Source organism: Dreissena polymorpha, chromosome 10 (genome assembly GCF_020536995.1).
Source record: "Dreissena polymorpha isolate Duluth1 chromosome 10, UMN_Dpol_1.0, whole genome shotgun sequence".
NCBI lineage: Eukaryota > Metazoa > Mollusca > Bivalvia > Myida > Dreissenidae > Dreissena > Dreissena polymorpha.
This window is the reverse complement of record NC_068364.1, coordinates 87,965,446-87,990,405: the sequence shown is the minus strand read 5'-3', so window position 1 is coordinate 87,990,405 and position 24,960 is coordinate 87,965,446. Positions and strand designations below refer to the sequence as shown.

The window sequence follows — 24,960 nt, the reverse complement described above, 5'->3', positions numbered from 1 at the left end:
GTGTGTTTGTTTTCAAACTGAAACACAAATAAATTAATCGTGCAAAAGCGATTATGGTCAACAATGTTCATTATAAAATGTATTTAGTTTAAAAAGTGTCACAAAATACGCCAGTTTAAATGTATGGGTTACATTTATCTGCAAATGATGTATACATTTGTTTTACAGATGATGACTCAAGCATGATCACAAAATGAAACATCACAATGCTATGAAAGCAGATCTTTCGTGCATAACATATCAATCTGATTTAATTAGAATAATACATGCACAATTAAAGGTTATATTAGCTGCTTAGCTACCAACGCAAAATGATACTAATGCAATTCCAAGCAAGACCTCCTCGTAAGCTCCCTAAACACAAACATTGAAATCAATACGACCATTAAAACTAAAGTTATTTAGCAGAAACCATGTTTAATTTTTAGTGACAGTGATCTTGACCTTGACCTGTCAAGCCCAAATGTCCGTCTCAAGTTCCATGCATGCTTGCTGTATTTAATGTTTCAACAAAACTGTTAATAGAAACAAAAACGAATAGCAGTTAACCACACATAAGAAACAGACACTAACATTTTGGAAACAGATATAATTCAAGGATCATTCTTCACAAGTGTTTCATGCAATCTGGATTTTTATCTAATTTGGTGGACATTATAAGCCCACGGTCAAGTCGCCAAGTTTTATGATCAGCCGATGTACAATTATAAGAATTTGGGAGAGGACAATGGCAATGTTGCTATTTGTTTTACAAAACTGCCTTAATCGGTTAAGTTGTTTATTTGAAATGGCCGAGATATGCAAATAAACTTTATTGTCAAAGCCCATGATAATCCGATTTAATTTTTTAAGTATTTACATGAAATCATTTTCCTGGACGCCGTTCAATCGTCTGACCGCCAAGTTCTCCCGTAATACATTTTAAAAGGGCTTATATAAAGTGGTGTTGAAATATTGTACAAAATGTTAGAGACTAAATGCATTTACTATCAAGCTTCTGAAAACCGTCTGTGCCATTTAATATTATATCACTCTTATGTACTTTCCAGTCAAGAGAATCTGTGTTTAAAAATTGCATCGCCCTTGTCGACGTTGTGATCAATCTTATAATTTAAAAACAACTGATTAAATAGCAATGATTATTTACAAATGTGTTTGAAAAAGGACGATAAACCTAACCGAAAATTTACTGCGCTGGCACTACATAGGAAATCTTAAATGAGTTGTCTCCCTTCACTAGTGTTGTATTTATACTGAAAATGATACCTGTAATGGTGGCATAACAAGCGTGTGCAATGCAATAGAAAATTCACAAAGATGGATCAAGTGTTATAAGATTTTTACCTTTAAGTGAAATACGCTTTAAAAATGCACATACTTTTTTGATAAAAGACAACTCTTTGAATTCGTCATTTTGAATACACTTTGCTTGCAGTTATTTGCCTGGATACGTTTCCTAGCCCGTAATGTATGCATATTTTAAGTAAAAATGAGACCTTGATTTTAAAAATAACTAAAGTTCTATAACTTAGTAAATTTCGAGTGCCAAAGGTAATGCAATAATGAAAGATTACAAAATATATAACATAATATAGATTTTAATATACATTTTAACAAACATTTATTCATTTTCAAAAACATGTGTGCATTATAAACAAACATGTTTATATCATGTCCTCTGTTCGCCGCAGCTGAATTGCTAACAATATTATCGAGGGACTATTACCAAATAGTGTTGGGCAAGGGAGTAGGATCGGGCGAAATCATCCTTACTTGAATCAAGTGCCTAATAAGACCAAGACGACGCACCATTGGGAGCAGCGGATTGCAATTTAGTATCGTTTTGTACAATATAAAGAAGCGAAACTCCAGCTGCTGGAGCAGTATTGAATTGTTATTATATTTTTACAATTAGTTGGTCCTTTAGTTAAGGCAAGTGACCAATTGCCTAAACAGTACTTCTGAAAATAATAAAAATTACAATACCGCTACCAGCCTCTGAAGGCTTAAAATAATAACATCGAAGATGTGAACGGGGATACACGCGACTGCATCCACGCAGCACACATCAAACTGTTGTGCAATTCAATATAAACAAGTGAAACTCCAGCTGCTGGAGCAGTATTGAATTCTTATTATATACAATGTGTTGGTCCATTATTCAAGGCATGTGACCAATTGCCTAAACAGCACTTCTGAAAATAATAAAAATAACATTACCGCTACCAGCCACTGAAGGCTGAAAATATAACAACATCGAAGATGTTTACGGGTATACACGCTACTGCATCCACTATAGACATGCTTTATGGGTTATTTTTCTTATTTAAACACATTGCACATACAAAAAATAAATTGAAGAATGTTCATATCAACACATATGCAACAAGTGTTGTGAGTGACCGACATTTTATAGGAATTATAACAATTTTAACGTCTAAGTGAACTAGTATTTGCAACTTATTATGTTTATGGGTGGATGGTTTTTGGATGGTGAGATTGGTGAATGGTAGGATTGGGTGGGTGATTAGTTGGTATGTTTTTGGGTGGCTTGGTTGGTAGTTGGTTCGGTGGGTTGTGTGTGGGTTTTGGGTGGATTGATGAATGGAACTATTGTTGACGATTTCAACGACATCGCAAAAGCGGTTTTCTACAGTATATAATTTTTTTCTTTGATGCATGATGAACGGTGGTTTTTAGTTAAAGTCTATCATAGAAAATACGACGTGTCATTAATTTATTATTCAAGTATTGGGTTAAACACTTCAAGAATGCGAAAACTCTGCTTGAAATTTGATAAACTGCGGAGTGGAGATTCGTGATATGCTCGACTACCGTCTTAAAATTTAAATGTTCAAATATTAGGACCTTTTCACGTTTTGATAAATTATCAAAATTGCAAAGCATTGTTTCAATTTCGCAAATTGTTGTTGTAGTTATGATATTTCAGCGCAAGCGGAAATTCTTAACATATATCATTCTCTAGAATATCAATTATATGCATCTTTGACTATTTTAAAATTATAAAGCGTTACAACACAAAATGATTGAATAAATCGGAGGGTTCTGTTCTTATCGTTATACTTTGGGACAATACGAGGACACCTCGTACTGTATGAGCACTGATGACCGAATCATGTAAGTGCTTGATTTAAACTTTTAGGGTCAGTGGTTCGAGCATGCTGAAATGGCATCAAAATGTATAAAGCAAAATAAGGTTTATGTAATTTATCATTACTCCTTGTGTATACAATATTTTGAAAATATGTATATGTTCAGAAGCTCTGTGTGCGAATACAAGATATAATCAACTGTGCGCTCGAACCAAAACGTTAAATACTTAAGTCCAGATATGATGATGGTGATGATGATGATGATGATGATGATGATGATGATGATGATGATGGTGGTGGTGGTGGTGTTGGTGTTGGTGGTGATGATGATGATGATGATGATGATGATGATGATGATGATGATGATGATGATGATGATGATGATGATGATGATGATGATGATGATGATGATGATGATGATGATGATGATGATGATGATGATGATGATGATGATGATGATGACAATGATGATGATGATGATAATGATGATTACGACGACGGCAACGACAAAGATTACGATGATGGTGAGGAGAAGGATGCGGAGGAATAGGATAAGCATGATAAGAAGGAGATGAATGATTAGAATGAGTTGGATGATTTGAAGGAAGAGGACGAATAGGCGGAGGATAGGGAGGAGGAGGAGAAAGAAGACGATTATGAAAACACGGTAGGGTATGATGCTCGAAATGCACTAATAAAACTTATTTTTTATGTTATGAACACTTACACCAAACCTGGATCGCATGTTAAACACCTGAGTTTAGTTGACACCGAAGTGCGTTGCAGTTAGGCATATACATCTTCCGATCGCTTAATGTCTCTACCTGTTTTCGTATTTAGTTATTATTTCCTACTTCCAACTATCGGAGCGAACCAAAAATAATGTGTTTTATTCTTAATGATCGTATATCGAGCCAATGTCAGCGTATCCAAATGCATGAGCAATCCAAGAAAGAAAGAAAATAAATAGAGTTAATGACAACACATTGAAGTTAGATTGTATTTCAAAATATAAAAAAACAAAATTATTTACACACAAGTTCTACTATCCCCAAAAAATCGAATACCCAAAGGTATTTCATAGAAGGACAATATCATTAATGTACAGATTTGTTTTATACACACAACACTATCAACAATGTATTCTTCAACGCCAATGCATACATCTTATCAAAAAATACACTTTAATAACATATTAAATATCTTATTTCATTTAAGCTTCTTATTTGCATTTTTGCTGTAAAATACTTTTTATGAAATAGTATAGTGTTCATGTAATAACAATTTAAACAATTAATGAATTTATGTTTTTACAATAAACAGGTAAATCACCAAAATTATTAGACAATATAAACCTCCTAAACACAACTTTGAATTCTAATATTGTATCCTTCTCAATGTACTAAATGCAAGTCGACTTGTCCATGGTTTAAATCCATATTCGTTGAGAAACTAAAAAATACGTGTGATCAGCAGTGGGATCAGCATTATAATAGCAATGAATTGGATTGGTCCAGCTTCGCTACATCCTCCGACCGTGATCTTCACTTCAGTTGAATTGGGGGCCGATGCACCGGTTCCAGTAGCGGTTGCAGTGATCGTTGTGGTGTATCCGCCAGTTGTAGCGCTTGTCAGTGTCTTGCCCGTCGCAACCTTGAGTGCGCCAGTTGAGGCGTCAACAGTTAGGTCAGTATTAGGAGCTAGGTTAAAATTATTTAAAATAATAATATTAATGTAACTGTTTTGCTCCATGATTAACCATAATGTTTTTCACAATGTGTATACGCCCGTTTCTTGACGTGACTTATTATGAAAACGTACTTGAAAGATGTGCGGGCGAGCGGATGGGCGGACGAGCGGGCGGAACAGCGGTTGGGCGGGCGACATAAACAATAAATCCTCACCAAACTTGTCTGACAAGTTTGATGTCATAAATGGAGACCAAAACAATAACAGGCCAATTAACACAAGACATTTTAGAATAAATTCTGTTTATTTACACAAAAAGGTAAAATTCTCCGTTTTACGTTCTTGCTTTCTATTTCTTTATATTTTTGCCCATAACCTTTTTATTAAGTGATACGCTTTTAATACACGTTTATGTTTAAATATGTTTTGACTCGTTCAATCATTTGTTGCATAATTTAATGTTGCGTACAATCCATCGTCTGCCTCTAAATCTTTAGAGCTAATTTTATATTTAAACTCGTATATAAATGTTGGTTTTAAAAGAAAATTTCTGACCATTAGTGTGGCTATTTTTTTATTTTAACACTTATATTAATTTTGGTTTCAAAAGAACATTTCTCACCATTAATGTAGGCTACAGTGTCTGTTGCTGCAGCATCAGCTGGTGTGGATGTCCCAATCACAGTCCCTGTTGATATATTGATAAAGCATTTGACTACAATACTATATTTTATTCTTTCTCAGTATACCTTACATCAACGTACGCTGTTTTGAGCAAAGAAGCTGAATCTGTAAAATAAATCGACTTGTTTTGCAAGTTAAAGCATACTATAGAAACGTTTAAATTAAATATTGATTGACTATTTGAAGTAATTACAAATCTTAGGCTTGTTATATTGCCTATTATTCTGTGATGTACACAAATATGTGTGATGCTTTTTATACGATTTTTTTCAATAAATGCGGAAGTCTTTTGAACATTCCGTAAAAATGTGCCGACGTCTACGGAATTATAAAAGCCTCAAAGGATGGACGCTTTTTAATATAAAGGTATTCTCCTAAAAATCACAAAAACACAGCTTCTTAGTAAGTCCAGTAGGAATTCAGCATACCTCTACAGAGAAATACATATTTTTTAAAGATATATACTGCAAGGATAAAGATTCGGCATCTTCAAACTGTGAGATTGAGTGAAATATTTATACCTGCAACAGTGCCTTCAGCTACACAAAATGCGTAGCTTGTCTTTGCAAATTCTAGTTTGTTTGTCACATTAAGGGTGACTGTTAAAGTTGCAGTAGTCGGCGCACTATCGGCGATGCTATTAAATTGAAATAAAATCAGATTGTGATAGTATTGCTGAAAAATAGAACACTCAATAACGGCGGTTATCCGAATCGCTTAACAACTGTTAATTGCCTTTACAAATCTATGTATGTGTAGTTGTTTGATGAAATCATTTAACATTTTCCGTTGAAGCCTAAGGCGAAAACAATTTTAGGCGTGACCCGGACATAATATGTATGTATGTAACTAGTTTGACGACAAGAAATAAAATAACTAAAATGAGATAACGTTAAATGTTGCAAAATCCCAAATGCAATTACATATAATATATGTAATGACATTCGATTTATTGCAATAAAAACGTTGTTTACAATGATATACACTGAATGCTTGTTCGTCATGAATGATACACGCGTCAGACGTTCGTGCGAGAGACTTATATACAAAAAGCTGATTGTCATTTACGTTATTGTTAACGTGTATGAGGATTTCGTTGCCTTGTCTAAGGTTTTAGAGGCCGCCAGTTTAACAACTCCGCCAGTGAGTGTAGAACTAGCAATAGCGTTCCCATCAGTAGCAAATGCAACAGTCTTGTTTGCATGATAAGTCGTTGTCGTCACAGTAAAAAGTGTGGATGTGTCCATACTCGTTTTCACCACGCTTACTGGTACTGCGTTATCTCCCGCCGCGCCGGTGCCGCTACTCCCGTTGGTCCTGTAAAGTTCCCGGCACCATCTATATTATAAAAGGTTTATTATAATGGTGTTTAATTTGCGATTCGTTTCTGCAAAATCATGTTTGCAGTCTCCGAAAGGCACCTATTTGATGGGTTTGAATAAATGCTATTGTTTACGACACGAGTTTGTATATGTTTGAAGACTACTTGTTCTAAAGACTTTATATTATTAAAAGGTGCTATGCACACCCTATCAACGTTTAATAATGACAGTTGTTTACGACACGAGTTTGTATATGTTTGAAGACTACTTGTTTATATTATTAAAAGGTGCTATGCACACCCTATCAACGTTTAATAATGACAGTAAGAAGGAAAGGATAAGGAAGATTTGTACAACGACTTTTAATGAATTTCTTACATACAAATTAATGTCAAGAATATAATGTTTTTCAAATATAGAATATCATATTAGTGTTTATGCAGAATACATTGCACGGTGAAATTAATGTTATATTCATACATCATCCGAATTTGGTTGAGATTTTTGTATTGAAAAAACATTACTTTAATTAATTAATTCGTACAAAATGCAATATTAGTTCAATAATGCGGTTACCACATATGGCCATTTTCGCAGACACACCTCTTGGTTCAGCAAAGTCAGGTGCATAACATATGTGACATTGATTTATACGGCGTAAACACAGTTGTTAGTTTTATCAAAACCCGATCAATCTGTTTCATGACGAATCTTAATTGTGGCATAAGGTTTTGATCACATTCGTAAATTTAACACTGAGTTCGCAATCATCATTACTTCATTCGATTGTATTCCCTATATTTATATGAATTACTTAAATTAATTGAAACATAATGTTATGTAAACATTGTGCATACATCATTTTTTATACAAGTTGTTAATTACACGCGTTTGATAACAAGTGATTGCAAACATATAAGTATTTGCGACCAATCTACACTCATTTTTCGCGACGGTGTAAATATCAAAAGAACTTTTATTTAATAAGTAATTAAACAAGTATCTTCCAAAAATTATTTTGTAACTTAAACGTTTAATATTCTTTGAAGAAGAACAACACTCTAGTCAGAAACATAAGAATAGTATATATGTCTGCATATTATACATAATGCTTTATCAAAATAGGAAATTGCACGCGTTTGATTAAAATTTGACGCTAACATATTAAGTTTTGCAAGACCTTTGTTATCTTGTTTTTCGAGATGAAATACATGTTGTCACGAGCTTTGATTTAAGGAAATGAAGTATGCCCGTTTTGAAATAAACCCGTTGCTCATTAATTTTATTGCAAAACGGGCCGGAGTGTCTAATTGCAATGTGACATTTAAATAAAACGTTTTGTAATTAACCCTTTTTGCAATCAAATCATACATGTATTAAGTTATTTAAATGAGTTGGAAACGTAAAAGAGGAAGTTACACATCTAAACGATAATATTTTAAAAAGGATACATAACTGCAAGTTGCGACAAAAAATAAAAGGCATCGAAGATGATGAATTTCGTTATTCAATATGTTAAAACAACACAGAATGTGTACCAAGAGTGATTTCAACTAATTTCTTACGTAAGTGAAAATAGCCAATAAGTTAAATTATTGAATAGAAAAATGTTTTTAAGCGTCTTATTGCAATGTTATATTTTTATTAAAAGCGTTTTGAAATAGACCCGTTTTGCAATAAAATCATCAAACATATACTTATTGATTCGAATTGATTTGACACAGTGAAAAGTTTCAAATGACGTGCTTATGGACTTTGTACGTTTCAAACAAAATTCAACATACATTAGAAGTGGTCATTGGCATGAGTAAATGTGACAGAAGAATAAAGAATGCAGAAAACGAGTTCAATCAATTTCAGACTAAGGTGAGGAATACCAAAAAATGCAATTTTTGTCTAGCTTAACAGGCTGCAGTGTTTTATTGTCATCTTACATTTTTTAGAACAAGCCGTTTTGCAATAAACTCCTAACACGTGTACTAATTGATTCTTATTAATTGAACACTTAGAAAAGAAAGTATAAACAGTCACGTATAGGGGTTTTCTTGTTCAAAATAACACAGATGTGTTAGATTTAAGACATTGAACGTGATTAATTTCATGAGTAAATGTAATAATACGACTAGAAATGTGTATTGAAAGTAATTCCAACCAATTTCATTTTCGACTAGATTCGACTACAAAAAAGACATTAATTTCCTCTGTAAATGTGATGCAACAACTCAGAATGTATGTAGTTGTTATTTTCACCAATTGTGTTAGTTTTGTGAAGGTAACCTTGAAATGAAATAATTGTATTGCGAAACGGCTTGCAGTTTCTTATTGAAATTGATATATTTAAAACAACCCGTTTGTAATACACTCTTTATAAAATCATATGTCGTGTACGTTTTGATTTAAATTGATTTGAAACGCTGAAATGACAATTTCAAATGTCGTGTTGACTGATTTTCTTTATTCTATATGAAAAAAAGTTAGTTTCGACGGCAAACTTAAAAAGCATTGAACATTATTAATTTGATGAGTCAATTTGATAGAACAATACACAATCTATATAAAGAATGATTTTAACATACACACAATATATTTATAAATAATTAGTTTAACCAATTTCGGACTTAGATTAAGAAAACGCAGGTATGCAATATTTTTATTGAAAAACCCGTGTTGCAGTGCATTATTGCAATGAGACACTTGTATACAATCCGTTTTGCAATAAACCCGTTTTTAAATAAACGCATCACACATTTGATTGCAATTTCTTGGAAACTGTGAAAATCATCAGTTATCACCTTTTTCGGAAACCTTGATTATGGAAATAAGAGACAAATCTTGTTTATATGAGTCTTTTTTAAATAAGACACAATACATTTTGTTTTAGAATTTTTATAAATTACATAATTTGTCATAATTATCAGCAGGTTATTTTTATTTTTGAAAATGATGTAATAACATCATTTGTAATTGAAAGACTGTGTATAGTTTGTCTCGAATACAAACCATATTTCTCTGATCATCTTTAAGTATACATAACAAGTCACGTATTTGTTTATGTATCTTTAACGATCCATCACAATCTTTGTTTGTAATTAAAACAAACAAACTCAACAATATATCAAAAGCAAAAATACATTTTTCGATTTTGTTTATCTACACAAAGCGACCGTGCTTTGAAATGCCCCATGAAATCGAGGTGACGATGATAATAATGATGATGAGTGTGTGTGTACAATATTTATTAACGTTTAACAATCCACACAAAGTTTTTAAACGAATTGTGTAATATAAGTTATTTGTGATGATAGGAACATTAATACATATTACAGCATACCCACAATTTAAATATTTTATGTTTGAACTCACGATTGTTTTCAATACTGATGCATTTCAGAAAATGATATTTATCTGAATTCATTTGTCTGACCTGGTGTAAAAGCAAGATAAGATCTGTACAAATACTACCATCTACATTAAATAGACTTGCATTAGGTCTTGCGTTCACTGAGATCATGAGATAATTGCTAAAATTGTATTTAAGGACACACCAGTAGTGTGATTAAGAGTCGAAAAAAATAGCTTGATGAAAGATTCCCAGTTTAAATGTGACATATAATTTCTAACTGCATAATTGTTTTCTCAATTCATAAAGGATTTTAACATTCACTTAATTATGTTAAAAAATTAAAAGCCTTTTCGTACATAGTACATTCTCTCGAAATACATAAATGTTTTCAAAATGCATACAAAATGTTGTTATTTCGACGCATGTGTATGCTTAAGCTGCAAATAATAATAACAATATGTTCTGTTCCGTGCAATTGTCATACAAGGAAGTCGTATTTTTTTTGTTAATTTTGATGAATGGCGAGGCAGTGCGTTTTTAGCCGTTGTTATAATAAAACAATGTATATATTACAAACTCGATGGACAGTTTTTTTTATTGTGAAATATTTATTCCAACAAGGATATGTTAAATAAGTTAGTGCAACAGTGTAAGAAAATGTCAATGAATGAAAAACGGTTTTACGAATTTTCTGTGTGTATTGTTCACCAAATAATATGGAATGGTGTTTATTAAGTCAATATTGCCACGAATAAATGTTTACCTAACACTAATCACTTAAAAAATTAATACATGTATTGAAAGCATATACCGTTATGTGTTTTAGTCTGAAACATCAAGCTAGTGAAATAACAACCAAGACATTTGTATTTAAATTATTGCTACTGCGTTTTGTTGATAGTGGTGATTTATATCTTAGTACATATTGATGTTTTTGACGTCGTTTTGTCTTTAAAAAATATCAAATTTGTCTACCTGAGTACTTCAAAAAGCAGAGCATCACAAGGAATCCTGCCAATCCACTCATGGTTAGTTGCTCACAGGTCCAACACTACATCTGACAGAAGCATGGCGCTGCTTGTCAATTTATACCAACGCTAACCACCAAAAGTCACGTACGTCGTTTCCAGGACTCTTAACAAAGCAAATGTTGTGACAACTATTGTCTAATAACCATGAAAACTTGAAGTAATACTCGAATTCAAATTAAACAAGTTGTGATAGCAACAAAAATTGTGTTTATTAAAACCTGCAACAGTTTAAAGAATTCTTTAATTTATTCGTTTTCTAAGATGATCTCATTATATGTGGTTTCTGATTGAATAACTATTTTTTCCAGGTACTTACATTGCAACAGATCACATGTTGATATCGGATTCAACGTTGACGCATACATTATTTGTCGTAACGTTAAATTGCTACAGCATAAGTTTAAAACAATAATGACCGATTTGTTCATTTGCTTTCCGATTCATTCTCAAATTTCGTATTTAATGTTTTTGTGAAAAGTCCTGAATGTATTGATAGCAATCAAATAATAATAATTACAACACTTACACATTATAATATAAGCAATCATAAATGTTTGTCTATCCCGGTTTTAAAACCATCGATCTTTACGAGCAAAATATAACGTTCGCCCTGCACCACGCTGGCACCGCAGATTTTAATAGAGTGTAAACGCTATGCTAGTAATTCGGGTATTTTCGATATTGTCGATAAGCATGCTCTTTATACATTATCAACTTATGTAACAAATAAATACAATGTAATAAGTTCTTTTGTATATGTAGTCGATAAGCAATAAATATTTTTGTTCGCACAATTCTAGCTAAACAGCAAGTATTTCTGCTGAATAATACACCGATAATCAACCGTATCGAAAAGGAATTAGTATAACGTCTATAATCCGGGAAAGGAAGTTATTCGGAACATATATCATCTATTTTGTGCATGAAAAGCATAGCGTTTACAATCTATTAAAATATGTGATTTCTGCGTTGTGCAGGGGCAGCAAGTTATATTTTACTTTTAAAGATCTAAGGTTCTAAACCCGGGAAAGACAAACATTTATGGTTGCTTATAATATAATTAAAGTGTTGTAATAATTATTATTTGATTACTATCAATACATTCAGGACTTTTCACACAAACATGAAATACGAAATTTGAGAATAAATCGGAAAGCAAATCGGTCATTATTGTTTTGAACGTATGCTGTAGCAATTTAACATTACGACAAATAATGTATGCGTCAACGTTGAATCCGATATGAACATGTTCATTCGCAAAAGTTATCTGTTGCAATGTAATTACATAGAAAAAAAATGTTATAAAACCAGGAACCACATAAAATGAGATCATCTTAGAAAATGAATTAATTAAAGAATTATTTAAACTGTTGTAGGTTTAGATAAACACAAGTTGATTGTTGCTATCACAACTTGTTTCATTTGAGTTAATGTATTACTTCAAGTTCGTTCGAAGTCCATAATACAAGTGACTCAAATTTATTCAGTGGAAAAAAGACCCGCCCCTAGAGTTTTTAAACATGCAATAGTTTTAGTCAATAACTTCTACCTGACGAGGGATCTTTGCTAAACTATGCCCTGATTTAACCAGCCTGTAATTTGAAAAATAATAAATGTATTTCTATTAAGCAGGTAAATTGCATCAGCAATTGAGCAACTGTGTTTAAAACAGCTAGTGTACGCGAACGTTTGATTGGTTCAGGGAATAATTACGGTGCTGCAACTCAAAGTAACCGCTACGTTAAAACAAAAAAATTGCAATCTAATGATAGTTAGACAATAGTTGTCACAACATTTGTTTTGATTAGCGTCCTGGAAACTGCGTACGTGGCTTTTGGTGGTTACCGTTGGTATAAATTGACAGGCAGCGCCATGCTCCTGTCACATGTAGTGTTGGACCTGTGAGCAACTAACCATGAGTGGATTGACAGGATTCCTTGTAATGCTCTGCTTGTTGCAGTACGCAGGTAAATAAATTCGATATTTACAATCATACGACGCAAACTACATTAATTGACAATAACATATAAATCACCACAATCAACAAAACGCAGTGGCAATTATGTAATAACAAAGATATTGGTTGTTATTACACTAACTTGATTCATGCTTTCAATACGTGTATTACTTATTGTTTAAGTAATTATTTTGAAATTAACATTTATCAGTGGATATATTAACTTAGTATCGATAGACACCATTCCATATAATTTTTTGGTGAAAACTAAACAAATAAAATATACGTTTTAAAATTAAGTAACATTCTTATATTTAACCTTACCAAATGAACATGTTGTAAAATATAATTCAACATAAAAGAACTGAGTTTGTCAATCGAATTTATGCTATCAACATGGCGTGATCATAACAACGGCTGATAATGCACTTTGCGTTGTTCAAATTTAACCAAAAAACATGCTGCGACTTCATTAAATAACCAATTTCACGTTACTGTGGTGTCCTTAAATACACGTTTAGCAATTATCTCATGAAATCAGTGAACACGAGACCTGAGGTAAGTCTGGTCTAGTTATATTGTATTTTTTTAAAGATCACAAACACCGTTACATGCTTGGTTGTTCTTTCAGACGCCCAGATCACTGGCTGGACAGACACGTCGTTTTCTAGTGTTACCGGAACAGCTACCGCAACTTTATCTGCTACTGTCACCTCCAAGGTACCTGAAAATTCGATCGCAGGTGCACCACTTTTCAATGCAGTCGCTAAGAAAACCGGTTCTGGCGCAATTGTGTACATCATAGCTTCCGGTAATACCGGAAGTTTGTTTGAGATCGATACAGCCGGTGCCGTCAATCTGGCTACAGGCAAGAGTCTCGACTTTGAAACAACGCCTTTCTACACCTTACAAATAACGTAAGACTTTTAAAGACCATTTTCATATTCAGTTATCTTCCTTTGTCATAACAAAATACTTCATATTACAACTTTGTTATAACGTAAGACTTGACGAAACGAAGTTATGGTAACATAAGGAATATCACGTATTATTTGTTTTTAAAGGTAAATGATAAGTTGCTGCATATCAATATGCGATAATCCGATAATGCCCATAATAGTCTGAACTTCTTTTTCATAGAAAATGTAATGCTGTTAATCAAGTTTCAATAAAAAAACATCATCGCAAAATAATGTTTCAGTCCCAATACCAGTGATGTAATGTAAAATATATTTTCAAACATATTATAGGAGATGCAATTGCACAGTTTTGAGAAGCTGTGTTTCCTTTCAATCGATTAAACTCAAGTTTATTGTAAACCTGATAATCAATTCGAATGATATGTTCAATACAGAATTCCTAATCGCATATCACCAAGAAATGAGCTTCGTGTTTTTTTAGTGGAGATAAAAACAGTTGTGTTTATAAAGGAAGAAATAAGAATTATAAATAGAACAACTGTATATATAAACACGGTCCGATAATCGAAAGAACGTATATAAAGTAAACGTTCGTAGACTACTGACCGAAGCAAAACGCTCGTTTGGGGTCGAAAGCATCAGCTGCCTAACATAATACACTTTTGCAGACAAATATTCTGAAGTATTGGAAATTCGATTGATGGAAAAATTGACTGACGAAAGCATTTAAATTTTAAGTAGAGTTAGATTGTGATTGTGTTCAGTCGTATTGTTCCTGAAAGTTATATTATCAAGGTTATACGATACGAAATGTCCTGTCATATAATGTGACAAAGACGTTTTGTAAACACACAATCACGCTTTTTTATTACCACGACGTAGATTTTTGTCTTTTGAGAAAACCGGATTGAACGGAAAAAGGTGCATTGTTGCCTTTGGGGCTCTTCTATTTTGTTTCTACTTATAGTCACATAAGCTTATATAACGTTAAAACTCGACTTTGCATTAACTATAGGTGGTAAAATTTGTATTTACGTATTGGCCTTTGCATAGAACGTAAGAAATACAAATTCTCTCAGTACAATTCGTACTTGTTATTAACGTATACTAGTATATCACGTGTTTGTTTAAACGAGAATCGTAATAAAATGTATTTGTGATGATAGAAATATTCATAAATATTACGGCATACAAACAAGTTAAATCATGTTATGTTTGAAGTCACGTATTTTTCAAAAGTGACGATTTCCAGAAAATGATAATTATCCATATGCATTTGTTTGACCTGCTGTTACCGATTGCTTCAATCCATCACTGATCGTAAAAACATGTACTAAGCTCAAACATAGTCATGATAGAATAATATATTATTTTTTTTACAGTTCGGACAGACCAAGTACGACGTTAACATGACTTGCGGAGCGACCGCAGGTAGGAATTTGTAAACAATTTACACAATGGTACACGATCTTGTATAAGCTTTCCTTATGAATATATATATTGGAGTACAACATGCACAATTTGTTAAATCGCAGCTATGCAGTTTCTTTTATCATTTGGCACTTAAAATGGTTTAATATATTGTGTCTTTGTATTTATTATTATGTCCAGACAAGTTGGCAAAAGCTTTTCGAGGAAAGTGATTATTATATTGGATGCACCTATTTCATTTAAAGATTATCAAAATCAGATGATACCCCCTAGCATGTAGCTTATTTCACAGACAGATGATTTATTATGGCACACATCAGATTCTGATTACCATCGTGTTTAGAAAACAATACTACCAAATACCCAATACATCATTTCGTGGGATTTATGGAATTTGAAACATGGCTGTTTACCTTGCCATGCATAAGGGACCACCCGCGATTATAAGGTTTATTTTCTGCTACAGCACTTTGTTTATTTTGGCACGTGTAATCAACAGCTGTTCTCATTAACTTACTAAGTAATTATCTTATTGTTCTCAGACACGACCGTTGGGACATACATCGTGAATGACAATACCGCTAGCACAACTGTGACCTACGCAATTACATGTAAATTTGAATTCAGTTGTTTGAATTAAAACGTGTATACTCAAAATATACTCAATGATTTTCTAATAATGTATATACATTCTCAGTAATTTTATTTCAGTGTTTGTTTCTTATATAGACAGACGTTTCAATTATGGTCAAAGTAATTCGCTCAACATTTGTACTGCAGTTGCCTGAAGGGATTATCGTATGTCCGTCGATCGATTTCAAATTGGGTTTTCATAGCTACTGAACTCATAAGCGTTTTAGCTTTTGTCTTTAAGGTCATGGTTGGATTAGAGAATACATTAAGGAGAATCGCACTGCATAACAATATTCAGTAGACACTTTCAAATTCCTGAGTTATATCACATAACCCATTTGTTTACATCTCTTAATCTTCACGGTTTAAATATGTCACTTCAGAAGCTATTAAGGTACTAAATTTAAGTTTTATTATAAGTGTTAATGTAGCTGTATTCAGTATTATTCTGCATCATAGTTGTCAATAATGATGTAGGGGGAAGTTGAGTCAGTGATTTCCGGCTGTAATATTGTAGTTATCTTTTTCTAGCCGGTAATACCAACAGCGATTTCACCTTCAATGCTACCGGCGTGCTAAAGGTAGCAACCGGAAAGACGCTGTCTCAGAAAACCACCGAGAACTACACGATGGTGCTGTTGGCGACCGAATCCGGCGCAGTTGCTGACGCTGGATCTACCAGTCTTGATCACCGTGGGCACATGCGGGTGCTCTGCATTGGCGGCGACACTGGGGCTCACTTTGGTTGCGGTGGTCATTGCCGTTTCCACTTAAGGTGGCGCTTGGAAGGGGGGATAACGCTGACTGTCGTTGAATGCTGTGATATTGACATTTACGAACACCATATAAAGATATGGGTCACACATATTTTTGTTTCTTACGTATAAGCACGTTATATTATAATTTATAGCAGGTGTGTAGATCGCTTGTTAAGCAAATAGTTTAACATCAAAATAAAGAACATGTGTACGTGTATGGGTTATATACTTTAATAGTTTATAGCTTTTAAGGAATTTGGAAACAGGAAATAACTTTGGCTTCGTCGCGTTGATTCCCCTCGAAATATGTTCCTATGTTGCTGTTTTTTATATACCATGCATTTTTATTTATATGTTGTATCATTAACACATGTGATATGTTTATTCGGTAAGAAGTTCCAGTATGAATGTCTTCTTGGATGTGACCTTTGGCGGCCTCTTTCCGTCTAAACTTTGACTTTCGTCATGCGCTTGGTTTGAAGTTGATGTGTTATGACAATAAAACTGTGTGTTGAAGTTACGAATTGTATTACTTTCTTTATTTCAACCTTAAAAATCGCGTTGAATCTCATATTGTAGTCGAAATAATGGAGGTATTTGGAAATAAATTTGTGCAAAGTTTTCCCTTTAGTAAATCATGATATAAACAGTAGCAACAGTCAACAGTAGCGTCAATTAGCATGGTTGTATCTTTCATTAGCTGTATTGACCCCATCTTTAACGCGATTCACAGTTATTCAAGAAAGAAATACTTTCAGGGGTATCGTTCACGGTTTGGCAATTGATTTTTAAATAAATGTGTGTTCTTTCTTCGCCAATCATCAATCGCAAGCGAAACCATTATAAAACGTGCTCTATGCTTTTCATCGAAGATGTAGCAACAACGATTTTACCGTCATAGTGTTTTTTTCTGCTTTGCATATTCAAATGCCTTCATGGTGTAGTGAGAGTGAGTAGGCTTTGATTAGAGAGGTCCTGGTATCGATATGTTCTTTATGCTAAATTTGAATATTAAATAATATGGAGTGATATTCAGTTAGCCCTACATCTTATCGATGTTCTCTGTATGCTAAGTTTGAATATTAAATAATATGGGGTGATATATAGTTAACCCTACATCTCATCGATGCTCTCTGTATGCTTGATTTCAATATTAAAGAATACAAGGGCGGAATAAAGCTAGCCCTACATCTCATCAATGTTCTCTGTATGCTAAAAATGAATATTAAATAATATGGGGTGATACATAATAAACTGTACATATCATCGATGTTCTCTTTATGCTCAATTTGAATATTAGAGAATATAGGGTGATATATAGTTAACCCTACATCTCAGCAAATTAGTTAAGTTATGCACAGTTTGCAAAAATACATTGCAATAAACGTAGTTTTAGCCAACATGATTTGCACTGTATTAAGGAAAGATATACTATTAACAAATCGATCCTCGTAAGTTTCTCTTAGACTGTCATTAGAAGTGGTCTGTAAGAAATATGTGAACGACGAACAACCAACGGAGAAAACTAAATATCAGAAAAAAAACTAATCACCAGCAGTACATTCAGATTATCATCTTATGAATAAATGTGCTAAATACTATGGCTCAGGCGTGCGTGAATTTATTATTTATCTTCAGTTGTTTATATTTTCCCCTTAATGGTACTCCTGTATTGTTTCGAAAGCATGAAAGAATTCGCACAAAGAATAGAATCCAAAATAATGTAGCCACAATATTCAAAGAAACAAATTATCATTGATGGCAATAGCGGAAAATATGTAATAACTTTTTGCTTCTGCTATAGGTTTGAATTATCCGATACAATACAAAATTATAAAGCTTTATTTTATGCTTTACATATTTTGATTTGGGAAAAAGGTGAAGAACAAAAAAGCTTCTTATATACGCTTGACAGTTCTGCAGCCTCGATTTTTCTTCCGTAGATTCGGGTTTCGAATCACTCTAAAGGCAAAATGTGTTATTCAACTTTACTTTGGCATTTAATATTTTTAAGATGATTTCACAATAGTGTAAGTTTGTGAGTTAATATGTTAATTTTTCTGTTAAAACAATACATAACGTTTATTAAAAATACCATTTCAATAATTCCTTTGACGGTCATTTGCTGTTAATCTAAAGACATCCGCTGCATATCTGGACTATTTTAGAAGTAGCAAATCAATTCATTAACATATGAAATGGCTTTTATCTCAGTCGCTTGTTTGTTTATGTATGCCAACGGGTAGTATGTGCACATTATAAAGGGAGACAAGATGTTTAACATCCAATGCAAATTATTTATCTTTCGTTTAAAACTAAGGAGCTGTTATATTCAATATGCAATGCTGTAGACTATATTGATTGTTTCATATCAATAAGAGGTAAATTCTGGACTTACTGTTGTTTTTAGGTGGTATATTATCCAGTTTACTCGTTGACGCACTATTCTTTATAATTGAAATTAGTGTAGGTTTCTTCGGAATTATCGGTGACAACATTCATAGCAACATATCCCCTTATACTATCCATTTCGTTCAAAACTAAGGTAGTAAGGATATAGTCAAACATTATTATAGAATGAAATGTTCACTTTGCGGATAATCGCGCTTGAAGATAACTTTTTTTCAGATATTTATAATACAAAATATTGTCAGGCACGACCGTGTCTAAAGACTAAAGAAACATATTTAATAAATCAAAATGGCAATTATGATACACGTATGTTACTTGCAAAGACGAGTAAACAAATACGCTTAGTGATCACATTTGGTAAACAAACAGTTGATCAGTCACAAAGATCTAGATAATACTACAATGAAAGTTGTTAAACACACAAACACTAAACTACATCAATTGTCTATGAAAATTATTAAATTTTGCCAAATAAATGCACCATATCTGCAAAGTACCAGTAAATGATCATTTAGTAGTAATAATTGAGTTTTAGCTCATATTAAATTTTTGTAAAAATAAATAAAAAATATTAAATAGCTGTTCTGCTTACTCACACATGGTAGTGATTACTAACATTTAACATATTACACTGTAGTTTTTATAATCAAGACTATATTAGAAGCTCAGCATTCTGTCAATTATGGTTTAATAAAAAGAACAAAGAAATAATACAATTAATATCAAGCATAAGCAGTGATTTTTTTATCGCGTTATACTTTACAACCTGTGCCTTTTTGATTGAGGATAAAGTACGATTTACCATGAAAATGGGGAAATTGAAATATTATTATTATTATCATAAATAACAGTATTTCAATTGTAAATAAGTGCATGTTAAACTGCTTCCTAAAATGTTATAGTATTAAGTTCTAGGTAATAAAACTGCTATATGAGTTTATTTAACACGTTTGGCTATTTGGCTATTTTGGGAAATTTTGGCAAGTTTTTTTTTACGTTACTTTTTTGCCATTGGAAAACAGCCTTTTTCACCTTTTGCAATTTGGACATAGACTCTAAGAAGTTGTTATTGTTTGGCAAAAATAACACTGATACAAAATATCTTGAATTTGTATTAGTTCTAAATATCATAGGTTATGGTATTATACAATACTCGATGCATTACTTTTGCTAGTTTAGCACTGTTTTAATAAGAAATGAAAAGTTTAAGTTTTCTTAAGTATAAACACCTATACCTTTCCAATTTAAGAAAAAATAAGAATGTGTAGTAACAGTATTGTTGTTTAAAAGAAAAAAGGCAATATAATCCCAGTAAAGTTGTTGAGGTCCAGAAATTTTCTCCACTTTCCCACTTACGTAAAATTCATGTTTTGGGGGCATAATGTACACCCTAGATATAGTCATCACAAGTTTTAACTAGTAGATAGGAGGCTCGTACAATTTATATAATACTCGACAGGTGTTGTCCAGTTCAACGGCGACACTCATGTGCATGTTAAAGTTTAATATTTTAACTGAATCAATACCAACAAGTTTACATTTTACATCCTGATGTAGAAGCGCCGATATACAAAATGACTAAAATAATCTGTGATCCAATGACTTATTGCACCGGGAGAAAATAAACATTTCCATTTGTGTCTTTGGCCAACAAGATATACGAACGCTGCCATATTTTTTTTAACTTTTACCATAAACCAATCTGATAGCGCAAAGTGTTAAAACAGTGTATGTCGTACTATACGTAGGCCAAATTAAACTAAATCATTTAATAAATAGGTGCGCAGCAAATTTGTTGCTGCAGGCGCAAAATATATAGCATTTTAAATGCTTATCAAGAACAGTGAATCCAATATTAGAAATATCTATTTCTTAAGGACTAATGGACTGATGTATGGTATAATGAATTGATAAATTGATAGATTGAACAATCGATGGATTGATGACTGGAATAACGAATGGGTAGATGGGTCGGTGCGTTTAGGATGGATATATTGATAAATGGTTAGATTGATGGATAGATGGATGTATTGATGGATTGATTTTTATTATATGTTGATAGACTGGTAAATCAATGCATAGATGATCGGTTAAATGTGTGTTTGTGCGTGCGAGCGTGTGTGTTTGTGTGTGTGTGGTGGAGGTATTAAATGTTGATAGATAAATCGATTTGTAGATGCATCGATGGATTTACGGGAAGATATCCAAATCGTTGCATAAGTTAATGTGTGGCTTTTGAGTGCGTTGTTTATGTCTGGATCAAATGGATTTATTCGTGATTGATTGATTGATTGATGTATGGATGGATAGGGGGATAGATGGATGGATGGATGGATGGATGGAAGGATGGAAGGACGGACGGTCGGACGGACGAACAGATGAACGGGCTGACGGACGGACGGATGGATTTATGGTTGGATTAATGTTGGATGGATGGATATATGGGTGGATCGATCAATGTATAAATTGATCGATGGCTGAATTGATCGATGGATGGATCGATGGATCGATGAATCGATGGATCGATTGATTGAACAATTATAGATGGAATGCTAAAAAAAATTATAGATGGGACGATGGAATTATTAATGAAAGTCTTAACGAATTTTTCAAAAGCCTTGTTCAACTGTACATGTGCACGTGCAACGTTAATGTAAATATTTTGGAGTGTTGTCTTTTTTTCTGAATTCACAGCCCGATAAGATGGTTTTACGATGTTTCACATGAGATATCAAGTAGACACTATACTGTAATACGATCATATGAACGTTTATAATACACTATTTTGGGTCGACGACACGTCAAAGCGAGATTCATAGCTTAATCGTTTTCGTCTTTTGTTGACTGAAATTATGTCTCCTTTAATGTAATCGTTATAACACGCGTTCATGATATATTCGTTTCTCTACATGTTGTAATACACTTGTTTGCAACTCTACATTATTTGAAAATTTAACAACAAACATGCGCTCAGGAACATGCTTAGAATCTAACCGCAATTTTAGTGTAGCACTGTTTTTGTCGTGCAACGAGTAGCATACTTATAACATGAAATTAAACGCTTAGAAATTGCATTGATGATGATGAGTCTATAAATCTTGATATTCCCAATCAATTTGTCTACAAGTATTTATTTTAATATTACCAAGGTGTATGCAGTCATCGCTCTAGTTGATCTAATTTAGTCTACAGCCAACGACAAACTTAGTAGGGTACGGACAATTTAGACTTGCTTGGCATTATTAAACTGTATGTCAATAAATCAGCACCAATATTTGCGAACTTCTTAAGGTTTGATAAATTTATTAAAACATTAAACTACGGAATCCGGATAGTGCCAAGTTTAGACCTTCAAGGTCGACACACGACATTCTCGCGACATTCTCTCGACGCTCTCTCGACGCGCGACAAATCAGTCGACAGTCAATATTCGAGTGTCGCATATCGCGCTGGGTTTTAGAAAACATAATTTGCAAAACATCTTGACTGTCGACTGATTTGTCGCGCGTCGTATTGAGCGTCGAGAGAATGTCGCGAGAATGTCGCGAGAATGTCGTGTGTCAACCTTCGAGCGCGACACTCGACATTCTCGCGACATTCTCTCGACGCAAGACAAATCATTCGACAGTCAATATGATATATCGCGAGAATGTCGCCTTTCGACCTAAAAATCACACGACATTCTCTCGACGCACGACATTCTCCCGACGCTCAATACGATATATCGAGCCAATATCGCGCAATTGTCGCTTGTCGACCTAAAAACCGCAAAGTCGACACACGACATTCTCTCAACGCTCTCTCGACGCACGACAAATCAGTCGACAGTCAATATTTGAGTGTCGCATATCGCGCCGGGTTTAAGAAAAAAAATCGCAGAAAATCTTGACTGTCGACTGATTTCACACGCGTCGTATTGAGCGTCGAGAGAATGTCGCGAAAATGTCGCGAGAATGTCGTGTGTCGACCTTCGAGCGCGACACTCGACATTCTCGCGACATTCTCTCGACGCACGACAAATCAGTCGACAGTCAATATGAGATATCGCGAGAATGTCGCCTTTTGACCTAAAAATCACACGACATTCTCTCGACACACAACATTCTCTAGACGCTGAATACGAATTATCGAGCCAATATCGCGCAATTGTCGCTTGTCGAACTAAAAACCCCTAGGTCGACACACGACATTCTCTCGGCGCTCTCTCGACGCACGACAAATCGGTCGACAGTCAATATTTGAGTGTCGCATATCGCGCTAGGTTTTAGAAAAAAAAATCGCAGAAAATCTTGACTGTCGATGGTTTTTCGCGCGTCGTATCGAGCGTCGAGAGAATGTCGCGAAAATGTCGCGAGAAGTTCATGTGTTGACCTTCGAGCGCGACATTCGACATTCTCGCGACATTCTCTCGACGCACGACAAATCAGTCGACAGTCAATATGATACACGCGAGAATGTCGCCTGTCGACCTAAAATCTTTAGGTCGACACACGACATTCTCTCGACGCTCAAAACGACGCGCGACAAATCAATCGACAGTCAAGATTGACTGTCGACTGATTTGTCGCGCGTCGAGAGAGCGTCGAGAGAATGTCGTGTGTCGACCGGTGTGGGAGTAATTTTTTCATCTGCAAGCAAGGTGTTATAGTCACTTTTTCAGCTTAAGTAGAAATAGCGGTATCTAGTAGCAGTAATAACAGCAGCAGCAGCAGCAGCAGCAACAGAAGCAGCAGCAGCAGTGGCAACAGCAGCAGCAGTAGCAGCAGCAGTAGCAGCAGCAGTAGCAGCAGCAGCAGCAGTAGCAGCGTAGTAGCAGCAGTTGCAGCAGCTGCCGCAGTAGTAGCAGCAGAAGCAGCAGTAGCAGAAGAAACAGTATTAGTAGTTGTTGTAGTAGAAGTAGTAGCTACAGTAGAAGCAGTAGCAGCAATATCAGTAGCAGCAGCAGCAGTAGCAGCAGCAGTACTAGCAGCAACAGCAGTAGCATCAGTAGCATCAGTAGCAGCAGTAGTAATAGTAGCAGCAGTAGCAGGAGTAACAGCAGTAGCAGCAGTAGAAGGAGTAGCAGCAGAAGCAGTAGTAGCAGAAGTAGCTGCAGTAGTAGTAGTAGCAGTAGTAGTAGTAGCAGTAGTAGTACTAGTAGTAGTAGTATAAGTAGTCGTAGTAGTAGTAGTAGTACCGGTAGTGAAAGTGAGACTGGTAGTAGTGGTAGTGGATGTGAGACTGGTGGTAGTGGTAGTAGTTGTTGTAGTAGTAACAGAATCAGGAGTAGTAATAGTAGCAGTAGCAGTGTAGTAGCAGTACCAACACCACCAGCAGAAGCAGTAGTACTAGTTGTTGTAGTAGTAGTATTAGCTGCAGTAGAAGCAGTAGCAGCAGCAGCAGCAGTAGCAGTAGCAGCAGAAGCGACAGTAACAGAAGCAGCAGCAGTAGCAGTATTATTATTATTATTATTATTATTATTATTATTATTAGTAGTAGTAGTAGTAGTAGTAGTAGTAGTAGTAGTAGGAGTAGTAGTAGTAATAGTTGTAGTAGAAGTAGAAGTAGTAGTAGTAGTAGCAGCAGCAGCAGCAGTAGCTGCAACAGCAGTAGCAGCAGTAGCGGTGTAGTAGCAGTTGCAGCACCACCAATTGTAGAAGGAGTAGTAGCTGCAGTAGAATCAGTAGT

At 34.2% G+C, this 24,960-nt stretch overlaps 1 protein-coding gene and 1 long non-coding RNA gene across 2 annotated transcripts in view; one reads left to right on the top strand and one right to left on the bottom strand.

The window, feature by feature from the left end:
• The window catches only part of LOC127849311 (uncharacterized), a 209,247-nt gene that overhangs the window by 20,258 nt on the left and 164,029 nt on the right, over positions 1-24,960 (bottom strand). The gene's annotated exons all lie outside the window — the stretch shown is intronic.
• On the top strand, positions 15,440-16,778 carry LOC127847786 (uncharacterized). The gene is made up of 3 exons (XR_008034170.1): positions 15,440-15,490; positions 16,033-16,101; positions 16,655-16,778. It is a non-coding gene; the product is annotated as an uncharacterized LOC127847786 (long non-coding RNA).